This window comes from Uranotaenia lowii, chromosome 1 (assembly GCF_029784155.1).
Source record: "Uranotaenia lowii strain MFRU-FL chromosome 1, ASM2978415v1, whole genome shotgun sequence".
Taxonomy (NCBI): domain Eukaryota; kingdom Metazoa; phylum Arthropoda; class Insecta; order Diptera; family Culicidae; genus Uranotaenia; species Uranotaenia lowii.
In genome coordinates, this window is record NC_073691.1 from 6,413,067 (window position 1) to 6,434,793 (window position 21,727).

At 33.5% G+C, this 21,727-nt stretch overlaps 1 protein-coding gene across 2 annotated transcripts in view; it reads left to right on the forward strand.

The window, feature by feature from the left end:
• The first annotated feature begins 693 nt into the window (after nucleotides 1–693).
• Nucleotides 694–21,727, forward strand: part of LOC129753908 (uncharacterized) — a 48,089-nt gene continuing 27,055 nt past the window's right edge. Inside the window, exon 1 of one of the 2 annotated variants that reach the window (XM_055749771.1) lies at nucleotides 694–1,211. The gene's annotated coding sequence lies outside the window, so the exon portion shown is untranslated. The remainder of the gene's footprint in view (nucleotides 1,212–21,727) is intronic. The other variant, XM_055749760.1, reaches the window with a different exon arrangement.

Here is a 21,727-nt window from a genome sequence, read left to right on the forward strand (position 1 = left end):
CAAGTTTTCCAAATTTATTCCAACATTTATGTTTTAAAATTATAGAGTAGTAGAACATCGTGGAAAGTGCCTTTTGAACTTTTCGACAAATTTCAAGGTATCTGTATTGATTACTCGTACTCAATGTAAGTTTTCAGTGGTGAATTCAGGATTGAGCGAGTGATTGGGTAATGTAAGCGATTCATCCCCCCTTACTTGAAATCACGTATTATTGGACTAACAGAACAGTGTCCCATGGATAATTTCCCAATACTCAGAGTATTCAGTTCGATCAAGTGGAGCTAGGAGTCACCTTTTTTATAATACTACAATATGTTACAAATTCTCATTCTTATTTGCCAAATTTCTAATTGAATTGGGTTGTTAAAAAAATAAAACCAAGCTAGGATCAATTAACTTGCTAAATTTTTGAAACTTTTCACGTACCCCTCGTTTCAGACGAGGGAAATTTTAGAAAGTGGAAAACCTTTCAACCCTCATCCCTGGTCAAATGTCACCGAACGTAGTTGGTTTTTCACAGATGGCTTCACAGGACGACATACATATCCATACATCCATGCACCCATTCGGTGCCACAAACACACACACACACCAATCACGAGCAAGTTCCCTTAAGAACCATCGTCCTATCTCGATAAGGGAAAAAAGCTCACTCGTTCGCTCTGGAACACCACCAACACTCACTCGCATTCTCACAAGCACCAGCAACGGCCAGGCCGAGGGGAACCTTTTTGCTGTACTTATTTTCGCCCCTGGTTCGCCATCATCGCAATAAGCAAAGAAGGACGACTACGACGACGACGACGACGGTGACTCCATTTTCTCGTTTCTTGCCCTCGTAATAAAACATCAAAGTCGAGGATGTTTCGGGATGACGATGGCCACTTACGGGCACTCTAAAGTGTGTAGTTTTCGCGTTTTGCACCTCGGAAAAATATCAGTGAGTGAGTGCGACTAGAGAAATGGTGCTGTTGAACTGCGACTTCTGTTTTTGCAGCGAACAATTTTGCACCCCCTGAGGATATACGGAATAAATTTCTGCCCAGGAATCAACTCAACTCGGTTTGTGGATAATAAGTGCCGTTTCGGGTGAAAATCAAAAGAAAATCGTGAAAAACGCACCGTAAAAGTGTCCCAGTTTGTCCCCACAGAAACAGGATTAGTGCAACGAGCGGATCCGGATCCGGACCCGGAAGCCCGAATGGAAGCAGGTAGGTTTCGGCCACCATCATCGTCAGTGGTGGACGGATTTTTCGAGTGCGCTGCAGAAGAAAAAAAAATGCACCCCCGCCCGCTTGCTTTCCCTACACACGACGGGCGGGCGGTGGGTGAATGGGGGAAAAAGTTTTCCGAGTTTTTTTTTTATATTTCGTTGGTGCTTCCTCCCACACCCCCTTCTTCGACTTAACAAGAGTCTTCAAGATAGGCGAGTAAGCTTGCGGGTAGTGAGAGCGAAGTGTGTGGTGGGAAGAGGACCATTTAGTAGGGGGTTACTGAACATGCACACACAGACACACACGCCGAGGGGTGGCAGCAAGCAAATGACGGAAAACTGAGCGAAGTGGGGGAAAAGTTTGCTGTCCAGTGTTGCCACTCACTGGCAAGTGATGAACTTATGATACACTGTTTGAGAAAATCTGAAGGATGAAACACATTGAAAACGGCTAGATTTAAGGGACTAAAGTAAACAAAGAGGCGCCATCTGATCTCTTTCAAAACTATGAGCTTGTAACCCTGCTGTAGGGCTGCCTTTCAGACTGCTTCGTTTTGTTCGATTGGAATGACACTGACAGAAAATCAAAAATTCCAATCGCGACATTTTGTTTCTTTGTTAACTATAGGCTCGTTAGGCTAGATCTTGAGAACTGATTGAAATGTTGAAATTTGTTTGATTTGAATTGCCCCTGCCAATTGAGCCACATACCTCAACAAACATGTACATTAGAGTGGCCCAAAATTGTACTATGTCTGGGATGTTGGGGGCTCAAGCTTCAAATGATAGCTTAGGGTGTAAGAAACAAAATTTTATTTGGCGGCGACTCAGAAAAATGATGTTTAGAGGTCGCACTGGTTCGATTTTTGAAAAAAGGCCATTTTTTCGAAATTTTGTCCTAATAACATTTTTAGATCTTGAAAAAGTATAAAACATGTGTCTCTAATATTTTTTAAATTTTCTTTATAATGTAAGTTTTAAACTAAAAATTTATTGGGACTATTTTGGACTCTCAATTTGTATGTATGATTTTTTTTAATTACACAATACTGTGAATTTTTGTAAAAAAAAAATTAAAATTAACAAAAAAGTGTACTTTGGATTAAGATTTTTAATCAATATTGAATTCAAAAGATGCACGACGTTAAAATGTGCAACTTTGCAGAAGAAAGTTTACGGCTATGACTTGTCGTTTCAAAGTAATTCAAGTTTTACTGTGGAAAAAGTCACAATTTTCAAATTTTTGCTAAGAATTGCTCTATATTATGGTGTTGATGAGTTTCGAGCAATCAAAGAACCAAATAAACTCCTGATATCAAATTTTTTCATCCTTTTATCGATCCTTAAATCACCAGAAAGAACCATTCCAAGTTTCTAGATTTTTTTATTGATTGAAGGTCTTGTTACCCATACTTGGGTGACGGTTTGGTGAATGTGTTATGGCTACAACCACTAAAAAAATTTAAAATAAAAATAAAAATAACGTTGGTCAATATATCTAGAAACTAGTCATGGTTGTTTCTGCTGATTGAAGGATCGATAAAAGGATGAAAAAGTTTGATATCAGAAGTTTATTTGGTTCTTAGTTTGCTCGAAACTCAACAACATCATAATTTAGAACGATTCTTAGCAAAAATTTGAAAATTGTGACTTTTTTCCACAGTGAAGCTTGAATTACTTTGAAACGACAAGTCATAGCTATACACTTTCTTCTGCAAAGTTACACATTTTAACGTCGCGCATCTTTTGAATTCAATATTGTTAATCAAATCTTAATCCAAAGTACACTTTTTTGTTAATTTTAATTATTTTTTTTACAAAAATTCACAGTATGTTGTAATTAAAAAAAATCATACATACAAATTGAGAGTCGAAAATAGTCCCAATAAATTTTAGTTTAAAACTTATTAGAGTTTAAAATATTAGAGACTCATGTTTGATACTTTTTCAAGATCTGAAAATGTTATTAGGACAAAATTTGAATTCTGCCTATAAAAAAGCCAGCAAGTGTTGCTACCAGAATTGTATGTATCGGTTACAACAGAATTTAAAGAGCAGTCCGAAATCATTTTGGAAGCACGTGAAAAATCAGAGGAAAATATCAGGGCTTCCTTCTCACATGTTCCTGAATAGCGACACAGTGAACTATTTGTCGAGAAGTTCTCTAGCCTTTTACAACTGGATCCATTTCTCCTGAACAACTGCCTAGAGCTGTGAGAAATATCTTACCTATAGACTCTTCGCTAAACGGTATCATAGTAGACGATGCATCCGTATTGGAAACTGTAAAACTATACATGGAATCTTTCCCTCACTGTAGAGGGAAGCCCACATGTTTCCTGTCCACAAAATACCGCGAATTTCAGCTCTATGGGCGATAGCCGAATTGTTTAAATTGGTTATCTTGGATCCCATTGATTCGTTCTGCAAGCACCAATTTTGCTAACGATCGCCACGTATTCATGCCTAAACGATCCACGACAACTAACTTACTGATCTTCACATCATTTGTGCAAGACAGCTTTGCTTCGAAAACCCAAACTGACGCTATATATACTGATCTTTCTGTAGCATTCGACAAGGTGAACGACGATAATTCTATCGCAAGCTCGAACGTTTGGGTTTATGTGGAATACTACTACACGGTTCCGTAGTTACTTAAGGGGGGGTAGGGTCTAACATTTTCAAAAAATCGATTTTTTTTATTTTTTTATTTTCTTATTGTAAAACATTTCAAGAATGTTGTGTCAAATTTTCAAGTCAATTGAAGCAAAATTGTAGAAGTTATAGGCCTTTATCTCCTCCTATCTAATACTGCAAGAAAGCAAGAGCAGAAACTTCAAACGCGTTTTTCTCGAAAGCACATTTTTAAAGTCCGTGGACATCGTCATTTGAAAACTACTTATCCGATTCTTTTCAAATTTGGAGCATATTTTCTATATATAAAATACCAGAACCCAACGTTTTTCTTTTTTGATTTTTTTATTTTGGGGAGATTTTTTAAGTGAAAAATCGTAGTTTTTACTTCAAACAGCCACAAAAATGTCATAAAAATTTTTTTAAGTTAAACAAAAACGTTGGGGTCCAGAAAAACATCTATTAAAAATATTTTGCTCTGATTTTTTGACTTCAGATGATTCTGTGCTGAGATATAGTGTCCACCGCAAATCCTGTTTTCTAAAAGGCATCCTCGAAAATGCTCTTTCACCGGCTCATTTTTCAATATTTTTCTACGAAAAAATTACTAAATGTTCTTTTAACAATGCTTTGTATAATGCAAAAAATTTAAATACATTTGTTTGAACGATAGCTTCAGAAAAAAACCCTATCCCCCCCCTTAACGGGTAGAAAGTTATCCGTTCGGTTTGGTGACTCCTTTTCAAATAATTGCCTTGTTTCATCCGGTGTGTCTCAAGGAAATCATTTAGGACCGATCATTTTCGTGATATATTTCAATGATGTACTCTCGCTCCTTGACTGTAAAAAAAACATGCATATGTATGCCAACGACCTGAATCGCAGGAAGTGCTCGGTCGTAACATTTTCTCGTAAGCAACACACTCTTTATACGAAGTACATTCTCGGAGACGGAATGGACCACATGACCGATCTGGGCGTTATTATCGACCACCGGCTGGAGTTTAAGACTCACATGAACTATATCGTGGAAAAAGCATCCAGAAGCCTTGGATTCTTATTTCGCATGGCAAAAGACTTCAAACACATAGTTCGTTTCATTCTCGATTATGCTTTAGACCTAGATACGCCTCAATCCCGCAGAAATGCTACACACGCTCTACTTGTTGCTGATCTGTTTTCGTCCAGAGTCGACTTTGGCTGGAGGCCATTCCTCTCATTGTGCGTCCCCGAGGATTGAGAAACCAGCTTTTGCAGATCCATGTTCCCATTCGACTTAAGAACTATGGAGTGGACAGCGCCTTCATCGGCATATTGAAAACGTTCAATCGCTTTTTTGAGCATTTCGACTTCGATGTTTCGAGGAATGTGTTCCGGAGAAATTTCTTAACTGTTTCAAGATCTATATAGACATGTGTTGATTTGAATCTTAACCCTCATCCGCATTAGATTACATTACCCTAATCAGCACTTGTGGTGTCAATTTGACACCATAAGCTCAAATCGTTATAACTTTTGGCGTGTTAGACCGATTAAAACAAAACTTACATCAAAAGAAACCTTGTAATGTCAGTAAAATATGTTTAGAACATTATATACAGCTAAAGTTACAAGTTTTCTCATTATTCAGCATGAAAGAAAAAAAATCCGAAAAAACATGCCTCACGAAAACTGCTGTAGTTCATATGTTACACGTCCAAAAAAATATTTGCCTTATGCATATGAAAGCTGAAGTTAATGCCTACATCATGAAGACAAGAAGTATTTTTTACAATTTTTTTTAATGAAATGGTCACAAAAAGTTTAAAAAAGTGGTCTAAAAAACCTACTTTTCATTCGATTGCTAGTAAATACTATTTGAGCGATGGTAGAGTTTTGAAAAAAATACGACTACAAAATGTATTAAAATTCCAACATTTTGCTGTCTTTAGATTTTTGATGCAACAAAAATTGAATTAACTGGAATTTTTCAACGTTCACTACTATGCGCGATTTTTTTACAAATTGAAATTTCATCTGTTTTTGTGGTCCACTGTCAGGTTGTACCCAGATTATCAGTGCTTTTACTTTGTTTGGACCAATCAAGAGTATATTCATTGGAAAGCACATTTAATCTAAATTCTAGTGAGGTGCTACAATTCACGCTGTGAGATTTCACAAAAATATGAAAATTATAAACGTAAAATCATTCCTGAATTTCTAGAACTACAAGCACCGTGTCCAGCAAATCGTGTTTGTTTGCTCTCCGAGTAGGTACGGTGGGTGGTGATTCGGGCAGAGAGCGAAGCCGACAGACGAAATAATGATGCGTGTCGTACGTTTCGCGGTTGGAAATTTTCTATTGACAGTAGTTCTCGTTTGCTAGTCACGACACGCATCATTATTTCGTCTGTCGGCTTCGCTCTCTGCCCGAATCACCACCCACCGTACCTACTCGGAGAGCAAACAAACACGATTTGCTGGACACGGTGCTTGTAGTTCTAGAAATTCAGGAATGATTTTACGTTTATAATTTTCATATTTTTGTGAAATCTCACAGCGTGAATTGTAGCACCTCACTAGAATTTAGATTAAATGTGCTTTCCAATGAATATACTCTTGATTGGTCCAAACAAAGTAAAAGCACTGATAATCTGGGTACAACCTGACAGTGGACCACAAAAACAGATGAAATTTCAATTTGTAAAAAAATCGCGCATAGTAGTGAACGTTGAAAAATTCCAGTTAATTCAATTTTTGTTGCATCAAAAATCTAAAGACAGCAAAATGTTGGAATTTTAATACATTTTGTAGTCGTATTTTTTTCAAAACTCTACCATCGCTCAAACAGTATTTACTAGCAATCGAATGAAAAGTAGGTTTTTTTGACCACTTTTTTAAACTTTTTGTGACCATTTCATTAAAAAAAATTGTAAAAAATACTTCTTGTCTTCATGATGTAGGCATTAACTTCAGCTTTCATATGCATAAGGCAAATATTTTTTTGGACGTGTAACATATGAACTACAGCAGTTTTCGTGAGGCATGTTTTTTCGGATTTTTTTTCTTTCATGCTGAATAACGAGAAAACTAGTAACTTTAGCTGTATATAATGTTCTAAACATATTTTACTGACATTACAAGGTTTCTATTGATATAAGTTTTATATGAAGTTCATAATAATTCAAACGACTTAAATAGATTTTACTTTTGTGGTGTCAAAATGACACCAAAAGTCGGAAAAGGGAGTTTTTTTGTCCAGGCTTCCAGGGTTCGTCCATAAAAAAAAGTAAAGATGCAATATTGAAGAACTTTTTAATTCATTTAGGGTCCCCGAAGAAATTTTTGTATTTTGAAGCTTCTGAAAGAAGTTACAAGCCTTCAAACTTGCAATGGTGTCAAAATGACACCCTAATGCGGATGAGGGTTAAATTGTAATTTGTACTTTTAAGTTATCATTAGGAGCCTCATACGATCCGATGATTTTATTCAAATACACAAACGAACAAAAAACATGGCCAAGTAAAAGGAAACCTGAATAGCGTATAATGACTATTGGATAGATAAAATAGACCCTGCTCTTGCAGATGTAGGCATAGGCATATTGAAAACATCTGTCCACCTGTCATCCTTAAATTATATTACAAAAAAAAAAACAGTTTTCGAACCCCTAACCCCCCGTTATGTCACAAATCGTACCTTCACGACGTTCCCCTATGGAAATTACACAACGCAGAGAATCATCCCCCCTTTCTCTTATTTTATTTTTCGAAGGTTCGGAAAAAGTTTTTAGATATGATTTGAATACTTTGCCAGTATTGAATTATGCTAAAAAACGTGGAAAAAAAACTTCGAGGACATACAGTTGCGTTCAAAAAAGAATGAAATTGCATGAAGCTGCGCACACACTTCCAACTTTGACAAGCCGCCATTTCTCTCTCGATTAATATTTTTTCATGAAAATTTCACACAATCTAGTTCAACTATTCAACTAACACTCCACAAAAATTGAAGTTTTTACAATTACGGGAAACAAAGATACAGCTTTTCCCGTAAAAAAGGGAAATTTTTAATTGCCTCACTAAATATGCTGTATCTTTGACAACTTTCATTGAAAAATCTTGAAATTTGGTCCAAAGATGTTAAAATGTTTGATCTAATTTCAGGCCAAGTTTCGTCAAAATCGATGAACGTGATGAAAAATGGTGCCGGATTGAAAATGAGGTTCAAAGAATTTGTAAATTACTTAAAACTTTATTCGCACTTTGTTTCAAAAGAGAAAATGTTTCAACAAGGTTCAAAATAGTAAAAACAGAGTTTCAGAAATGACCTGCTAATTATATCGATAAACAAATTTGATCCTCAATTGAAGCGAATATTCTATTCGCTCTTTTGTTTCAATACCAGCTCTGCTGGAACAATTTCTGTTTCTAAACAAAGCAAGGACGAAGTTCCTATCAATTTACAACATTATTTGTAAAAAATATTGGTTTTGTGGAAGAAAAAACCAAGAATACATAGATTACGGTATCATTTTGACGAAACTTGGCCTGGTATTAGATCAAACATTTTTACATCTTTGGACCAAATTTCAAGATTTTTCAATGAAAATTGTCAAAGATACAGCATATTTAGTGAAACAATTCCAAATTTCCCTTTTTTACGGGAAAAAGCTGTATCTTTGTTTCTCGTCATTTCAAAGACTTCAAATTTTGTGGAGTGTTAGTTGAATAGTTGAACTAGATTGTGTGAAATTTTGTATGTATGTATGTATGTATGAAAACCCACCAGTGGCTGATAGGTCTTTCGACCCGAGGCGGTACGGGAAGCCTCGACGCATATTCAAATATTGTTCATGCTTAACTAATCAACAATAATTGCAGCACAACCAAGGGGTCCGTTACCACTGGCTTGGGACAGGTTTGACTCATCTCACTCCCTTCCAACTGCTCGAAACAAATAAAGAATTCTGAAAAGGTTCTTAAGTAACCTTCTCATGATTCTAAATTTGTCGAGATACTCCGGCTGGCTTGAACCCACAATCCATTGTATATCAGTCTTCCGATCGTTTGATGTCCTGTCCAACCCCACGCTGAACCCCATAATAGAGTTAAGCTATTTTGAACATATGAAAAAAAAACACTTTTTACATGTTACCTCTTTTTCATTTGAAATGATACATGTTGAAAGGGATAATTTCCGGGAATATTTAAAAGACAGGAATGGGCAAGCCTGCAGCCAAATCCGCCAGTTGCCAACAATCGCTCTTCTTGCACTTACCGGGGGTTGACCAACGTGTGAAAGGGTTTGAGAAACGGCTAGTGACCAACAACACCCACCTTGCGAGCAACAGCAATTGCTTAGCAACATTTGGGACCCGTAAAAGTTCAACGAGTTCCGAAATTGAAGGTTCGGCACCACCATTGCCACCCGGTTCACCACGTACGATCTTCGAGCCCCAAGACATCCCGCAGTAGCATTTCCTGTTGGCCGACCACCTCTTCGGGTACACACTACACGGTATTTTGGATTTCTTGAATAGTGTCACCTCCTCGTCAAAGTCGACCCGAGGTTCTTCGTAATTGTGCTCTGCTAGCCAACCAAAAAAGGCCGCATGAGGCACATCCTCACCAGAATCCCCGTGGCTTGATCAGGAATTCGAGTCGGTTCGGCTGTTGTAGCTAGCCCTTTTGGTCTGCTAATAATAAACTGGCCTGTTGCGAAGCGTTGATGTTACTTCCCGAAGCATTGCTGATACTGATTGCATTGGTTTCAGAGGACACTACTGTCTGCTGTTAACGTCGTGGTAATCGTTCCGGGCTTCTTGAAAACAGATTGAGAATCTCCAACATTTGAACAAATTTTCAGCACAAATGACAAGAAAAAAAAAAGCCTGTGAACTCAGGCAAGTATGGCACTCCCAACCGGTTTCCTCCGCTTGAACCTCTTTTTTCCAGCGTTCTGGGACCTGGCTCGGCATCGGAATCTTTTGGCTCAATAACCTTGTACTACTAGAAAGTCGGAGGTATGAACTCGTGTCTAGCAGTCCATCTTGTCGCAAGCTCATGTTGCAGTAACGACGTCGTCGTTTTCAACGAACCATGGCTGCACGACCGTACTCTTTCGAGTCGGATATTTGGCTCTGACTATGTAGTGTTTCGTTACGATCGCAATCCACGTAATAGCAAAAAGACCACCAGTGGCGAAGTGTTAATTGCCGTTAAGTCGGATCTCCCAGCGTTGCTCATCGAAAACAAATTTTTAAGCGATCTGGAAGTTGTGTTGACCCGCGTTGATCTTGGTGACTGTAAACTTTATGCCTGCACACAGTATCTGCCTCCTGATCGCACGAGAGATGTTGCCCTTTTTTTGCACTGCTTATTTAAAGTTAGCTCTCTCTGTGCACTCGAAGATGACATTCTCGTGATTGGTGACTTCAATTTGCCCGGTTTGAAGTGGTGCTCCAACCATGGTAACCTTTTTTTCCCGAATCCAGTACGCTGAAATGTTTCGACCATTTCGAACGTCATACTAGACTCTCTGAGTACAGCGATTTTGCGGCAGACAGGCTTTCGAAAAGTAATGGCGAACGACAGTATTCTTGCGAACGTCGCACATGCACCTCGATGAAAGCTTCCCGAATATTACTTCCCCGACAGTTTTAAAAGGAGCGGTCGTGCGATGTACAGCGATGCCTTGTTTTACCTCATGCGAGAGTTTTTTCGTGGGTATGAAAGTTTTTTAAGCTCCGTGACAGTTTTGAGAAAATCTTCGTGACAGTTTTCAATGCGTTGAATTTCGCATGACAGTACTACTTACTCCGTCTGACTGTAGCCGAGATTCGCTCTGATGTGGATCCTACTGGAGCTGGTTCAAACTGGTGACACCAATCACTTCGACTGATGCTGCTGCGGACTCAGCGGATTGCAAGCACCTCAGGGACCGATGTCCCAATTGATTCGATCGACGATGGGGTCGAAGATGTTCAGCTGGCACCGCAGGTGGTGATTGACCTGAGAAAACCGCCTTAACGATGAGCGAAACGATCACAAACAGGACCGTTGAATAATGTTGCAGTTGCAACTGCCGGTGCAGTGGGGACGAAACTGGTGATGATAATATGTGGCTGGTGGCCACCCTTGTGCTGTCACTGGTACAGCCAACCGCTTGCTGATGAAGCTGCCAATTCGCCATGTGGAGTTTTGGCCACCACCTTGGCCTAACTGCCGTTCTTTTCCTTCGGAGGTTCTCTCCGCCGGAAGTAAATCGCCGTGTGGGACGTGTGGTGATGAAATGAACTGAGGTAGAAAGAAAAAGGGGCCCTGCGAATGTGGGACACAGTTTGGTTACTTTCTTTCCTGACCGATATTTAATAATATTTAGGCTACTCACTTTGTAGACCCCTTTTTTTCATGAGATTTCCCCCGATGTCGATCGTTCCGGAAGGACTGGCACAGGAATTCAACCTACCCACTCTATACCAGTTCTGGTGCTCTTTTGCGGATGGCAAGCTCTTTTTTTCACTCGAGGGCTCTTTGTGCCCCAATTTTCTGCGCACACGAGTTTTACTCGACAGCAAGCACGCTGTCCCGACTTTTTTCGTCCAATGCTGATCAATTTTCTCCCGGAACTGGATCTGTCAAACGGGATTTTTTCTTTTTTCGTCCCTGTAGGAATTTGCCGTCTTCTGCTCGAATTCTTTCAAACCGTGCTGGTCAAACCGTTTCGGCTTGAATTTATCCTCCTGGTCGACCTGTGCGTTGGAATCTCCGATGACGATCTTGATATCATGTTTTAAACAGCGGTCGTATCCACGTCCCAGCTGAGCGTAGAATTTAACAAAAAAAATCCTAGCATAATACATGTTTATGCAGTAGATCGCAACATATTTAAAACAGTGGTCAAGAACTTCTTCAATCTCGAAAATAAAATAGACGGAAGATCATGTGTCTTCACATCCAGGAAGATACTCCGGAATATTGAAGTCTCGACAACAGTTCTGATATTTTACAGCTCTGAATACACGCAAAATATTTTTTCGAAATTCGAGGTATACGAAAAAAATGTGCTAAATCCGAATTGTGAAAGAATCTTTCCTATCATTTTTAACGCTTGCATTGTTGTATAGACCCACAAAATACATCAACTTAACTTTATGTTGCGTTGTGATCTGTAAATCGAAACTTTCTCCATTCACTCCATTCATTGGTACCGATTTTACAGAACAACAACAGATTGTCCTCGTTTTAGCGAAACATTATTTGAATGATGGCCGTAAAGCAGCAGAATATTCTGTTGAACATATTGACAACACTGCCATTTACCTAAACTTTGCGCTAGTCGCTCAAAACGGTAGTCAGAGAATGAAAAAAAAACTTCTAAGCCAAAAGCTCAAAAGGATCAGTTACACTAGTGGCCCTTAACCGAGCGAAGGAACCGTGTTCCAGAACAGGATGCAGAAGAAACAGAACCTGAAAAGTGTCGTCCGCAACGAGCCTGCCGTTCAGTTTGAAGTCTAGGAGGTTCTCTAAACCTAAGAGTAAAAACGGAAACAACTAAACCCACGGAATTAGCCTTGTGCGAGTTGTGAAAAGGAAAGGAGGAAGAGTACAGAGGAAAAAATCCTCAAAACGGTCGGTCCATGATACAGAGACGCGTTCGAGGTGGGGAACCCTCGAGGCTACACAAGAAGACGAGGGGGGGAGGTCGTGTGAACGGGCGAATTTCCTCACGCGAGTTTTTCACGTTTCTCTGATGTGGGTGGCCGTTTTGATGTGATGGGCGCGAGTAAGTGTGAGTGAAGACGACGAGGAGGGAAGGTTATTTTCCCTTTTTTCGCCTTTTTCGCCATGCTTCCCTGCTCAGTCTGCCTACCGCGCTTGTAACTTCAGGTCGACTTAAGCTCCCTACTATAACCCACCAAAAAAATTAAAGGTGACTGGGTAAGGGGGGATGAATGAGTGAATGAACGGGCGAACGTGTGAGGGTTTTGTTGTGGTGAAACTAGTGATTTTTTGGGAAACAAGTGCAGTTAATTGTTCAGCGCTGGGGAGCATGGAGTTTATGTTTTTTGGGGTTTTTTTTTCTCAATGGAAAGGCTTGAGGGGGTTGTCCTTAAACGGCACGGTTTGTTTTGTTGCTAAATGGAAAACATTCGCTGGACTTGCTCACTGAGTAGGGACGTTTGTGTGAGTGCGGTCGGTCTGTCGGTCGTTGATTGCGTGTTCAGCAGGCACGTTCCGTGGGTATCGGGGCAGGAAATTATGTAAATCCCAAACCCCCTTCTCGTTCTGCTGGTGGATGGCGGAAGAAAGGAAAAAAACGAACGAACGAACGATAAAAAATAAACTTATTTAGACAAAGTGAGTGTTTGTTCGACAAACCAAAAACCAGCAGAAGTGCGGAACAGCAAAGAAGGTACCAAAAAAAACTACAGGTAAAGGATTCATCAACAATTCAATGCACCTGAAAATTGCGGAGTGAAAGACACAACGGGACATTGCTGGTGTATGCATTTTCAGTAGAAGTTCTGGATAATTTTCGAGTTTCGGACGGCGAGTGAAGTGAAAAACTAAACGATTATGGTGGTCAAAACAAGCTGCCAGAAACAGTGAATGTTCTATTGCGACTTGTTTTTTTTCCCTTGGAACGCACCAGCACCGAATGAGACAAAGAGATTAGTTTTGTTTTTTCGACTGTTTTGTCGTGAAAAATAAGCGCCTGAATGTATGCAAGAGCTGCGGAGCCAAAATCGCAGAATGCATCCTTCCAGAATTTTTCCCTTTTTTGGCACGGAGACACGCACTCATACATTGTCAAAATATGTGAGTAGGCCTATAGCTACCGGAACAATTTCATCGAGTTAGACAGGTTTGGGCAATCTTGAATCCTTGTCGTCATCGTCACTGCTGAGTGTCAAAGTGATTGTTATAACTTCCTGGATGAACGGAGAAAAACCGGAAAATCGGGAGGGAAAGATTTCAAAAGAGCCCGCAGCAAGTTGGTAGCTTCCTAGTTTGGTGTGTGAATGATGTGTGCACTGCAGTTGCTTGGAACAAAACACTCTGTTTTAACACCTATCCCTTGAATGGATGCGTTTTGAAACTTCAGAAGGGTACGGGTGCCCACATTTTAGGGGAGCTTTGAAATTGCGGCAGTTTTACTCATCAAAATTAAACACAGGAAAAAATGTGACGTATACATTAAGGGTAAAAACCATGCAACAATGAGACAAAAATGACAAAAATGACAAAAATGACAAAAATGACAAAAATGACAAAAATGACAAAAATGACAAAAATGACAAAAATGACAAAAATGACAAAAATGACAAAAATGACAAAAATGACAAAAATGACAAAAATGACAAAAATGACAAAAATGACAAAAATGACAAAAATGACAAAAATGACAAAAATGACAAAAATGACAAAAATGACAAAAATGACAAAAATGACAAAAATGACAAAAATGACAAAAATGACAAAAATGACAAAAATGACAAAAATGACAAAAATGACAAAAATGACAAAAATGACAAAAATGACAAAAATGACAAAAATGACAAAAATGACAAAAATGACAAAAATGACAAAAATGACAAAAATGACAAAAATGACAAAAATGACAAAAATGACAAAAATGACAAAAATGACAAAAATGACAAAAATGACAAAAATGACAAAAATGACAAAAATGACAAAAATGACAAAAATGACAAAAATGACAAAAATGACAAAAATGACAAAAATGACAAAAATGACAAAAATGACAAAAATGGCAAAAATGACAAAAATGACAAAAATGACAAAAATGACAAAAATGACAAAAATGACAAAAATGACAAAAATGACAAAAATGACAAAAATGACAAAAATGGCAAAAATGACAAAAATGACAAAATGGCAAAAATGACAAAAATAACAAAAATGACAAAAATGACAAAATGACAAAAATGACAAAAATGACAAAAATGACAAAAATGACAAAAATGACAAAAATGACAAAAATGACAAAAATGACAAAAATGACAAAAATGACAAAAATGACAAAAATGACAAAAATGACAAAAATGACAAAAATGACAAAAATGACAAAAATGTCAGAAAAGACAAAAATGACAAAAATGACAAAAATGACAAAAATGACAAAAATGACAAAAATGACAAAAATGACAAAAATGACAAAAATGACAAAAATGACAAAAATGACAAAAATGACAAAAATGACAAAAATGACAAAAATGACAAAAATGACAAAAATGACAAAAATGACAAAAATGACAAAAATGACAAAAATGACAAAAATGACAAAAATGACAAAAATGACAAAAATGACAAAAATGACAAAAATGACAAAAATGACAAAAATGACAAAAATGACAAAAATGACAAAAATGACAAAAATGACAAAAATGACAAAAATGACAAAAATGGCAAAAATGACAAAAATAACAAAAATGGCAAAAATGACAAAAATGACAAAAATGACAAAAATGACAAAAATGACAAAAATGACAAAAATGACAAAAATGACAAAAATGACAAAAATGACAAAAATGACAAAAATGACAAAAATGACAAAAATGACAAAAATGACAAAAATTACAAAAATGACAAAAATGACAAAAATGACAAAAATGACAAAAATGACAAAAATGACAAAAATGACAAAAATGACAAAATGACAAAAATGACAAAAATGACAAAAATGGCAAAAATGACAAAAATGACAAAAATGACAAAAATGACAAAAATGACAAAAATGACAAAATGACAAAAATGACAAAAATGACAAAAATGACAAAAATGACAAAAATGACAAAAATGACAAAAATGACAAAAATGACAAAAATGACAAAAATGACAAAAATGACAAAATGACAAAAATGACAAAAATGACAAAAATGACAAAAATGACAAAAATGACAAAAATGACAAAAATGACAAAAATGACAAAAATGACAAAAATGACAAAAATGACAAAAATGACAAAAATGACAAAAATGACAAAAATGACAAAAATGACAAAAATGACAAAAATGACAAAAATGACAAAAATGACAAAAATGACAAAAATGACAAAAATGACAAAAATGACAAAAATGACAAAAATGACAAAAATGACAAAAATGACAAAAATGACAAAAATGACAAAAATGACAGAAATGACAAAATGACAAAAATGACAAAAATGACAAAAATGACAAAAATGACAAAAATGACAAAAATGACAAAAATGACAAAAATGACAAAAATGACAAAAATGACGAAAATGACAAAAATGACAAAAATGACAAAAATGACAAAAATGGCATAAATGACAAAAATGACAAAAATGACAAAAATGACAAAAATGACAAAAATGACAAAAATGACAAAAATGACAAAAATGACAAAAATGACAAAAATGACAAAATGACAAAAATGACAAAAATGGCAAAAATGACAAAAATAACAAAAATGACAAAAATGACAAAAATGACAAAAATGACAAAAATGACAAAAATGACAAAAATGACAAAAATGACAAAAATGACAAAAATGACAAAAATGACAAAAATGACAAAAATGACAAAAATGACAAAAATGACAAAAATGACAAAAATGACAAAAATGACAAAAATGACAAAAATGACAAAAATGACAAAAATGACAAAAATGACAAAAATGACAAAAATGACAAAAATGACAAAAATGACAAAAATGACAAAAATGACAAAAATGACAAAAATGACAAAAATGGCAAAAATGACAAAAATAACAAAAATGACAAAAATGACAAAAATGACAAAAATGACAAAAATGACAAAAATGACAAAAATGACAAAAATGACAAAAATGACAAAAATGACAAAAATGACAAAAATGACAAAAATGACAAAAATGACAAAAATGACAAAAATGACAAAAATGACAAAAATGACAAAAATGACAAAAATGACAAAAATGACAAAAATGACAAAAATGACAAAAATGACAAAAATGACAAAAATGACAAAAATGACAAAAATGACAAAAATGACAAAAATGGCAAAAATGACAAAAATAACAAAAATGGCAAAAATGACAAAAATGACAAAAATGACAAAAATGACAAAAATGACAAAAATGACAAAAATGACAAAAATGACAAAAATGACAAAATGACAAAAATGACAAAAATGACAAAAATGACAAAAATGACAAAAATGACAAAAATGACAAAAATGACAAAAATGACAAAAATGACAAAAATGACAAAAATGACAAAAATGGCAAAAATGGCAAAAATGACAAAAATGACAAAAATGACAAAAATGACAAAAATGACAAAAATGACAAAAATGACAAAAATGACAAAAATGACAAAAATGACAAAAATGACAAAAATGACAAAAATGACAAAAATGACAAAAATGACAAAAATGACAAAAATGACAAAAATGACAGAAATGACAAAAATGACAAAAATGACAAAAATGACAAAAATGACAAAAATGACAAAAATGACAAAAATGACAAAAATGACAAAAATGACAAAAATGACAAAAATGACAAAAATGACAAAAATGACAAAAATGACAAAAATGACAAAAATGACAAAAATGACAAAAATGACAAAAATGACAAAAATGACAAAAATGACAAAAATGACAAAAATGACAAAAATGACAAAAATGACAAAAATGACAAAAATGACAAAAATGACAAAAATGACAAAAATGACAAAAATGACAAAAATGACAAAAATGACAAAAATGACAAAAATGACAAAAATGACAAAAATGACAAAAATGACAAAAATGACAAAAATGACAAAAATGACAAAAATGACAAAAATGACAAAAATGACAAAAATGACAAAAATGACAAAAATGACAAAAATGACAAAAATGACAAAAATGACAAAAATGACAAAAATGACAAAAATGACAAAAATGACAAAAATGACAAAAATGACAAAAATGACAAAAATGACAAAAATGACAAAAATGACAAAAATGACAAAAATGACAAAAATGCCAAAAATGCCAAAAATGACAAAAATGACAAAAATGACAAAAATGACAAAAATGACAAAAATGACAAAAATGACAAAAATGACAAAAATGACAAAAATGACAAAAATGACAAAAATGACAAAAATGACAAAATGGCAAAAATGACAAAAATGACAAAAATGACAAAAATGACAAAAATGACAAAAATGACAAAAATGACAAAAATGACAAAAATGACAAAAATGACAAAAATGACAAAAATGACAAAAATGACAAAAATGACAAAAATGACAAAAATGACAAAAATGACAAAAATGACAAAAATGACAAAAATGACAAAAATGACAAAAATGACAAAAATGGCAAAAATGACAAAAATAACAAAAATGACAAAAATGGCAAAAATGACAAAAATGACAAAAATGACAAAAATGACAAAAATGACAAAAATGACAAAAATGACAAAAATGACAAAAATGACAAAAATGACAAAAATGACAAAAATGACAAAAATGACAAAAATGACAAAAATGACAAAAATGACAAAAATGACAAAAATGACAAAAATGACAAAAATGACAAAAATGACAAAAATGACAAAAATGACAAAAATGACAAAAATGACAAAAATGGCAAAAATGACAAAAATGACAAAAATGACAAAAATGACAAAAATGACAAAAATGACAAAAATGGCAAAAATGACAAAAATGACAAAAATGACAAAAATGACAAAAATGACAAAAATGACAAAAATGACAAAAATGACAAAAATGACAAAAATGACAAAAATGACAAAAATGACAAAAATGACAAAAATGACAAAAATGACAAAAATGACAAAAATGACAAAAATGACAAAAATGACAAAAATGACAAAAATGACAAAAATGACAAAAATGACAAAAATGACAAAAATGACAAAAATGACAAAAATGACAAAAATGACAAAAATGACAAAAATGACAAAAATGACAAAAATGACAGAAATGACAAAAATGACAAAAATGACAAAAATGACAAAAATGACAAAAATGACAAAAATGACAAAAATGACAAAAATGACAAAAATGACAAAAATGACAAAAATGACAAAAATGACAAAAATGACGAAAATGACAAAAATGACAAAAATGACAAAAATGACAAAAATGACAAAAATGGCAAAAATGACAAAAATGACAAAAATGACAAAAATGACAAAAATGACAAAAATGACAAAAATGACAAAAATGACAAAAATGACAAAAATGACAAAAATGACAAAAATGGCAAAAATGACAAAAATAACAAAAATGACAAAAATGACAAAAATGACAAAAATGACAAAAATGACAAAAATGACAAAAATGACAAAAATGACAAAAATGACAAAAATGACAAAAATGACAAAAATGACAAAAATGACAAAAATGACAAAAATGACAAAAATGACAAAAATGACAAAAATGACAAAAATGACAAAAATGACAAAAATGACAAAAATGACAAAAATGACAAAAATGACAAAAATGACAAAAATGACAAAAATGACAAAAATGACAAAAATGACAAAAATGACAAAAATGACAAAAATGACAAAAATGGCAAAAATGACAAAAATGACAAAAATGACAAAAATGACAAAAATGACAAAAATGACAAAAATGACAAAAATGACAAAAATGACAAAAATGACAAAAATAACAAAAATGACAAAAATAACAAAAATGACAAAATGACAAAAATGACAAAAATGACAAAAATGACAAAAATGACAAAAATGACAAAAATGACAAAAATGACAAAAATGACAAAAATGACAAAAATGACAAAAATGACAAAAATGACAAAAATGACAAAAATGACAAAAATGACAAAAATGACAAAAATGACAAAAATGACAAAAATGACAAAAATGACAAAAATGACAAAAATGACAAAAATGACAAAAATGACAAAAATGACAAAAATGACAAAAATGACAAAAATGACAAAAATGACAAAAATGACAAAAATGACAAAATGACAAAAATGACAAAAATGACAAAAATGACAAAAATGACAAAAATGACAAAAATGACAAAAATGACAAAAATGACAAAAATGACAAAAATGACAAAAATGACAAAAATGACAAAAATGACAAAAATGACAAAAATGACAAAAATGACAAAAATGACAAAAATGACAAAAATGACAAAAATGACAAAAATGACAAAAATGACAAAAATGACAAAAATGACAAAAATGACAAAAATGACAAAAATGACAAAAATGACAAAAATGACAAAATGACAAAAATGACAAAATGACAAAAATGACAAAAATGACAAAAATGACAAAAATGACAAAAATGACAAAAATGACAAAAATGACAAAAATGACAAAAATGACAAAAATGACAAAAATGACAAAAATGACAAAAATGACAAAAATGACAAAAATGACAAAAATGACAAAAATGACAAAAATGACAAAAATGACAAAAATGACAAAAATGACAAAAATGACAAAAATGACAAAAATGACAAAAATGACAAAAATGACAAAAATGACAAAAATGACAAAAATGACAAAAATGACAAAAATGACAAAAATGACAAAAATGACAAAAATGACAAAAATGACAAAAATGACAAAAATGACAAAAATGACAAAAATGACAAAAATGACAAAAATGACAAAAATGGCAAAAATGACAAAAATAACAAAAATGACAAAAATGACAAAAATGACAAAAATGACAAAAATGACAAAAATGACAAAAATGACAAAAATGACAAAAATGACAAAAATGACAAAAATGAAAAAAATGACAAAAATGACAAAAATGACAAAATGACAAAAATGACAAAAATGACAAAAATGACAAAAATGACAAAAATGACAAAATGACAAAAATGACAAAAATGACAAAAATGGCAAAAATAACAAAAATGACAAAAATGGCAAAAATGACAAAAATGACAAAAATGACAAAAATGACAAAAATGACAAAAATGACAAAAATGACAAAAATGACAAAAATGACAAAAATGACAAAAATGACAAAAATGACAAAAATGACAAAAATGACAAAAATGACAAAATGACAAAAATGACAAAAATGACAAAAATGACAAAAATGACAAAAATGACAAAAATGGCAAAAATGGCAAAAATGACAAAAATGACAAAAATGACAAAAATGACAAAAATGACAAAAATGACAAAAATGACAAAAATGACAAAAATGACAAAAATGACAAAAATGACAAAATGACAAAAATGGCAAAAATGACAAAAATGACAAAAATGACAAAAATGACAAAAATGACAAAAATGACAAAAATGACAAAAATGACAAAAATGACAAAAATGACAAAAATGACAAAAATGACAAAAATGACAAAAATGACAAAAATGACAAAAATGACAAAAATGACAAAAATGACAAAATGACAAAAATGACAAAAATGACAAAAATGACAAAAATGACAAAAATGACAAAAATGACAAAAATGACAAAAATGACAAAAATGACAAAAATGACAAAAATGACAAAAATGACAAAAATGACAAAAATGACAAAAATGACAAAAATGACAAAAATGACAAAAATGACAAAAATGACAAAAATGACAAAAATGACAAAAATGACAAAAATGACAAAAATGACAAAAATGACAAAATGACAAAAATGACAAAAATGACAAAAATGACAAAAATGACAAAAATGACAAAAATGACAAAAATGACAAAAATGACGAAAATGACAAAAATGACAAAAATGACAAAAATGACAAAAATGACAAAAATGGCAAAAATGACAAAAATGACAAAAATGACAAAAATGACAAAAATGACAAAAATGACAAAAATGACAAAAATGACAAAAATGACAAAAATGACAAAAATGACAAAAATGACAAAAATGACAAAAATGACAAAAATGA